Raw genomic sequence first — 7,524 nt, forward strand, 5'->3', positions numbered from 1 at the left:
TTGTCCTATGGACAGAGTCTCCCACCTCAGCTGTAGATCTCTGCAGTTCATCCAGAGTGATCATGGGCCTCTTGGCTGCATCTCTGATCTGTCTTCTCCTTGTATGAGCTGAAAGTTTAGAGGGACGGCCAGGTCTTCGTAGATTTGCAGTGGTCTGATACTCCTTCCATTTCAATATTATCGCTTGCACAGTGCTCCTTGGGATGTTTAAAGCTTGGGAAATCTTTTTGTATCCAAATCCGGCTTTAAACTTCTCCACAACAGTATCTTGGACCTGCCTGGTGTGTTCCTTGTTCTTCATGATGCTCTCTGCGCTTTAAACTGACCTCTGAGACTATCACAGTGCAGGTGCATTTATACAGAGATTTGATTACACACAGGTGGATTCTATTTATCATCATTAGTCATTTAGGTCAACATTGGATCATTCAGAGATCCTCACTGAACTTCTGGAGAGTTTGCTGCACTGAAAGTAAAGGGGCTGAATAATTTTGCACGCCCAATTTTTCAGTTTTTTATTTGTTAACAAAGTTTGAAATATGCAATAAATTTCGTTCCACTTCATGATTGTGTCCCACTTGTTGTTAATTCTTCTAAAAAATTACAGTTTTATATCTTTATGATTGGAGCCTGAAATGTGGCAAAAGGTCGCAAAGTTCAAGGGGGCCGAATAGCACTGTATGCAGGCCTGGACTGGCTATATGGTACACTGGCTGCATTGCCTAAGAAAAGCAGCCTGCTGATGACTGGGCCCACACAACAGGAGGTAAGAGGTGATCATGGTCCGTACAGGGATAACAGATCGCAGCCACCGTTCCTGCTATGTGGCCATGCCTATAGCAGGGCCGGTACCAGCAAACTAGAATGTGCAGAAGAAGGCAGGAGAGATGGCTCATGTGACACACAGGAAGCACCTGCAAGGGACAGACACACTACCCGGGCCGGCCGCTGGAGATATACTGGCACTCAAGGGACAACAGCGGCCTCTCTCCTAACACCAGTCGGCACACCGTGACAGCTACACAGGGGGGAAGGTGAGCGTACTGAACCCTAAACTGATCCAGTGTGTGTTACAGCCAAAATTTCACTCTCTTGCGGCGGGGATAGGAGGTGGATTGGGGCTGTCTCTCTGCTGGACTGGGGCTGTCTCTCTGCTGGACTGGGGCTGTCTCTCTACTGGTCTGGGGCTGTCTCTTTGCTGGATTGTGGATCTCTCTATGCTATATGGAGATGTCTCTTTGCTGGATTGGAATGTCTACATTTTTATGTAAAAGAATGCCCACTCTGGATTTGCAACATATTGGTAAAGATCCTATGACTACTCCCACCCACAATTTACGTAAGCGTTGGATATCTTTATCTGCTGGATGCGTCTCTTGGTGTAGCGCAATATCAGCATTAAGTTGCTTTAAATGTCGTAGAATTTTTATTCTTTTGTTAGATGATCTTATTCCTTTTACATTCCATGACATTATTTTTATGAAAGTATTATCTAGGTGTTATATGAAAAAAAAGGGTTTTGTAATTGTTTTTGGGTCTTTATTACTATTTTATTATACAGTTGTGCTCATAAGTTTACATACCCTGGCAGAATTTATGATTTCTTGGCCATTTTTCCAAGAATATGATTGATAACACAAAAACTTTTCTTTCACTCATGGTTAGTGTTTGCCTGAAGCCATTTATTATCAATCAACTGTGTTTACTCTTTTTAAATCATAATGACAACAGAAACTACCCAAATGACCCTTATCAAAAGTTTACATACCCTGGTGATTTTGTCCTGATAACATGCACACAAATTGACACAAAGAGGTTTGAATAGCGATTAAAGGTAACCATCCTCACCTGTGATCTGTTTGCTTGTAATTAGTGTGTGTGTATAAAAGGTCAATGAGTTTCTGGACTCCTGACAGACCCTTGCATCTTTCATCCAGTGCTGCACTGACGTTTCTGGATTCTGAGTCATAGGGAAAGCAAAAGAATTGTCAAAGGATCTGCGGGAAAAGGTAGTTGAACTGTATAAAACAGAAAAGGGATATAAAAAGATATCCAAGGAATTGAGAATGCCAATCAGCAGTGTTCAAATTCTAATCAAGAAGTGAAAAATGAGGGGTTCTGTTGAAACCAAACCACGGTCAGGTAGACCCACTAAAATTTCAGCCACAACTGCCAGGAAAATTGTTCGGGATGCAAAGAAAAACCCACAAATAACTTCAGGTGAAATACAGGACTCTCTGAAAACATGTGGTGTGGCTGTTTCAAGATGCACAATAAGGAGGCACTTGAAGAAAGATGGGCTCCATGGTCGAGTCGCCAGAAGAAAGCCATTACTATGCAAATGCCACAAAGTATCCAGCTTACAATATGCCAAACAGCACAGAGACCAGCCTCAAACCTTCTGCCACAAAGTAATTTGGAGTGATGAGACCAAAATTGAGCTTTTTGGAAACAAGCATAAACGCTACATTTGGAGAGGAGTCAACAAGGCCTATGATGAAAGGTACACCATTCCAACTGTGAATCACGGAGGTGGATCACTGATGTTTTGGGGATGTGTGAGCTACAAAGGCACAGGAAATTTGGTCAGAATTGATGACAAGATGAATGCAGTATGTTATCAAAAAATACTGGAGGAAAAGTTGCATTCATCAGCCCGGAAGCTGCGCATGGAACGTACTTGGACATTCCAACATGACAATGATCCTAAACACAAGACCAAGTCGACCTGTCATTGGCTACAGCAGAATAAAGTGAAATGGCAATCTTAGTCTCCTGACCTCAATATCATTGAGCCACTCTGGGGAGATCTCAAACATGCAGTTCGTGCAAGACAGCCCAAGAATTTACAGGAACTGGAGGCTTTTTGCCAGGAAGAATGGGCAGCTTTACCATCTGAGAAGATAAAGAGCCTCATCCACAAATACCACAAAAGACTTCGAGCTGTCATTGATGTTAAAGGAGGCAATGCACGGTATTAGGAACTGGGGTATGTAAACTTTTGATTGGGGTTATTTGGGTAGTTTCTGTTGTCATAATGATTTAAAAAGAGTAAACACAGTTGATTGATAATAAATGGCTTCAGGCAAACACTAACCATGAGTGAAAGAAAAGTTTTTGTGTTATCAATTATATTCTTGGAAAAATGGCCAAGAAATCATAAATTCTGCCAGGGTATGTAAACTTATGAGCACAACTGTATAATAAAATAGTAATAAAGACCCAAAAACAATTACAAAACCCTTTTTTTTCATATAACACCAAGATAATACTTTCATAAAAATAATGTCATGGAATGTAAAAGGACTAAGATCACCTAACAAAAGAATAAAAATTCTACGACATTTAAAGCGACTTAATGCTGATATTGCGCTACACCAAGAGACGCATCCAGCAGATAAAGATATCCAACGCTTACATAAATTGTGGGTGGGAGTAGTCATAGGATCTTCACCAATATGTTGCAAATCCGTGACTATGAGTGAAAGAAAAGTTTTTTGTGTTATCATTCATATTCTTGGAAAAATGGTCAAGAAATCATAAATTATGCTAGGGTATGTAAACTTATGAGCACAATTGTAAGTATTTATATCCCCCTTGAAATAGGTGTTTAATTTAGTAATTTTATTTTCTCATAGGCTAAACAGGACAAAAGTTATTTTAGCATAACTAAAACATTTAAACAGAATGGCAAATAAAACTGTACCGTAAACCAGTAGGTACTTTACTTTTTTCCTGCAAGGAATATAACATTTTTCCAGATCCTAACACCCCTCTGAGCACTGAGCTGTGAAATAAATTTTGAAATAGAGAGCAGGAACATACAGTAGTTGTATAATAAACAACTTATAAGACATAGTATATATCTATAGTTATGATGTAAAGAGCTATTAGCACTGCACTAACAGAGGAAAATTAAATATCACTAAGATTATAGCATATAAAGAGTTTTGGGTCAGCTACATACTAAAATGCTTTATAGGCAATCCTTCATTTGAAAGCTAGTGTCGGTAGCGAATACTGTGGTGTCTTAAAGGGGCAAATAAGCCTGTTTACCATATGTAGCACCCTCCTAGGTAGATGCTAGTGAGAGAGTATAGTTGTAGCCTCTGTCTGCCTATCAGAGGGGCTGCAGGTAAATCTATATTGCTTTCTGCCTACCAGACAGCAGGATCTGTGAGTGAGGTCTGCTCAGTGTGCTCAGTGTGCTCATTGCGTAATTCATCGAGTCTAGATAATGTTTCACACTGGTCCAATAGGGAGGCATGATGGACAGTGGAACAAAACCTGACCAATGAATACATAGGCTTTGATACAGTCCTGGTGATTGGCAGAGACGGGCTGTCTCGGTGCATTCTAAGATACTGTATAAAAGCCAGGAGCACATCTGCTGCGGGGTCTTTGGCTGGAGAGCAGAGTCCCAGAGGGAGGGTGGCAGCTGCCTCCTACTCTGTAGCAGTGGCACGTGGCATCAGGAGGTCGTCCTGTGGGCCAGTAGGAACAGAGCTGAACCCAGAGGTCCAGGTAAGCTGACTGAGGGGAGGACACTGGAGACCCTAGAAAAACAGTATCGTGAGTACAGGGGATCGTGTCAAGGGGCCTGACCTGAGAGTGCCACCACGAAATGGGATAGTCAGTGGACGGTTGTCAGTGGTCAAGAAAGAGGATACTAGGAGAGTGTCCTGAAGATATATTTAGTTCATCAAGTCATCTGGAAAGAGACTTAATCCTAAATCCACCTAAGTGGCAAGGTGGATAAACAGCCTGGCTGTATCAACAGATAGATGTCCTTCAAACTTTGTGCATAGTTAATCTGGAGTATTCCACTATTTCCTTCTCCCATCCCTAATTTATAAAATAAACACAAAACAACAACATAACTCTGGACTAATTATTGACTGAGCCAAGAAGTAAAGTGATAGACTATGAATGTCAAGGTTGCTAACAATAACCCAGGGGGACCCGTAAGTGTGAAATCCAGCAATCCTCAGGGGGGCAGTGCTAAACGTAAATCAACGGACTCTACCGCATCCTGTTTGACCCACAGAACCCAGAGGGAGTTGTTCTTGGGCTGTGTTGCTCCCTTGGAGATGGACTTTTAGGTGATTTAGGAGAGCCTCCTCTGCTTCCCTGGTTGTTAGAAGGGCTTGAAGGAGTGATATTCAAAGATTCTATAAAGTCCTCAGCTTCTGATTGGGATTTAAAGGAGAGATTTTCTCCTGAAGGAGATTGTAGATATAGAATAACTGGGTAGGCTAAAGTAAATCTTATACGCTGTTGAAATAGCAATGTACTATTGCACACGTTTTACGTTGTCGTGTGACATCCTATGAATAGTCGGCAAAGTAGTAATTTGTGCCCGTCTAACAATAAGGATTTGGTTTTCCTATAGCTTTGAAGGATTGCCATTTTGTCAGTATAGTTTAGGAAGCACACGATTACTAGTCTGGGAGATGTGCATCCTTCGTGTTCTATCCCTACTCTATGGGGTCTTAGTATTTCCTAGTAACTCCTCCACTGCCTGAGCAATTTTTGAGTAGTTGATAGTCTCACCTGTGTGCATTGGGAAAAAAAATAGCAAAGCAAAACCAATATAGTGTATACAATTGCGACACAAATCATATTGTAATTCAATATTAGTAAAAATTACCTTTCTTTTTCAATACCCAGCTGTTGTATTTTCTGAAATTGCAATACAATATGGCTACCTGGAGTTGTTCTGTACACTGACCACACCCCAGAAACATAATTTCCTGCTTGTGTGATTGGCTCACCAATTTTCCCAGAAGTCTGCTTGACCACTTAAAGACCAGATGCCACATATATACTGGGGTAGGCTGGTTCTCCTGCGCAAACCGCCGTACCTGTACGGCGGCTTGCGGTACCGGGTCTCGGGCGCGCGATCGCGCTCCCGCTCTCTATCCCTGCAGCTAAGCAACATGTCTGGCGGCCACAATGGCCCCCGGGAACCCGGCAATCTCTGCAGGTATTGACAGAAGGCGGTGTGCTGTTGTAAACATGGCACACTGCTCATCTGTCACTGATTGAAACAGGGCTCCTGTGTTCCTGTTATTTCAGGACACAGGAGCCCTGTTTCCATCTACCAAGTCTGGCCCCCACACAGTTAGAATCACCCCCCAGGTACACATTTAACCCTAGATGAAGAGACATTTAACGCCCCTGCTGTTAACCCGTTCCCTGCTAGTGTCAGTATTACAGTAACAGTGCCTATTTTTAGCACTGATTACTGTAGTAATGTCACTGGTCCCCCCAAAAGTGTCAAAAATATCAGTTAGGGGTCCGATCTGTCCGCCGCAATGTCGCAGTCCCGCTAAAAATCACAGATCGCCACCATTACTAGTAAAAAAATAAATAAATAAAAATGACAAATCTTTCCCCTAACTTTTGCGCAAACCAATCAAAATACACTTATTGAGATTTTTTTTACTAAAAAAATGTGGCAAAATACAAATTGGCCAAAAATGATGAAAACATTTGATTTTTAAAATTTTTTTTATTGGGAATGTTATATAGCAGAAAGTTAAAAAATACTGCTTTTTTAAAAAAAATTACATTTTTTTTTAAATTCTCACTCTTTTTTTTGTTTATAGCGCATAATCAAAAAAAACACAGAGGTGATCAAATACCACCAAAAGAAAGCCCTGTTTGTGGGGGAAAAAAAGAATGTTAATTTTACTTGGGTACAGCGTCGCACAACCGCACAGTTGTCAGTTAAAGTAACGCAGTGGCGAATCACAAAAAATGGCCTAGTCATTAAGGGGCAAATCCTTCTGGTCCAGAAGTGGTTAAGATACAAGTCAGGGCATCCCCTGCAACAAAAATATCATTTTTGGTGAGATACTTCCAATAGAAACACGTCTAAAGGGATGCAGGCCCAGCAGCTTTCCTCATTAGAGCCCTGCAGCTGCCACAGCTGACAGATAATCATGAAACCACTCCAATTTGACCCACTCAGCACAGAGGCACAGAGAAAAGAACAATGATTTAAAATCTTCAGAATAACAAAACGTAAAAATCTGCACCAAAGATTGTTAAAATCCCTGCAATGTACACAGATCACACAGAGGGGAATGTTTTTTTCTCAATAAAAGTGGAGTTACGCTTTAAGGCAATTAAGAAAATTGAGAAAAGAATTGTTAGCCCTTTCGTTGTCCCTGTAACTGTGTCCATATGCCTATGGGCTTCCTTACAGGCCATGCTTTTTACCCTCTTATGGCTGTGATTGGCGATTTATATATAAACTTTTATATATTGTTCCCTTGACATTTGCTACCAGATAGGATTGTATCTTTTTGTGATACGATTCTGTTCTGTAAAACTACCCTTCACATTTCAAAGTTTTCACAGAGCTGATCAACAAATAAGGACGCTGTCAGATAAAAGACATTGTATAGTGTGCGTCATGAATGTGAGGAAAAGGGGGATGGGATTTGATTGAAGATTGATCATAAGCACTGTTTGGACTGGACTTTCTAGGATTGTGGATTTGCGTATTTGCACATA

This window comes from Pelophylax lessonae (assembly GCF_965119305.1).
Source record: "Pelophylax lessonae genome assembly, chromosome: 1".
Taxonomy (NCBI): Eukaryota; Metazoa; Chordata; class Amphibia; order Anura; family Ranidae; genus Pelophylax; species Pelophylax lessonae.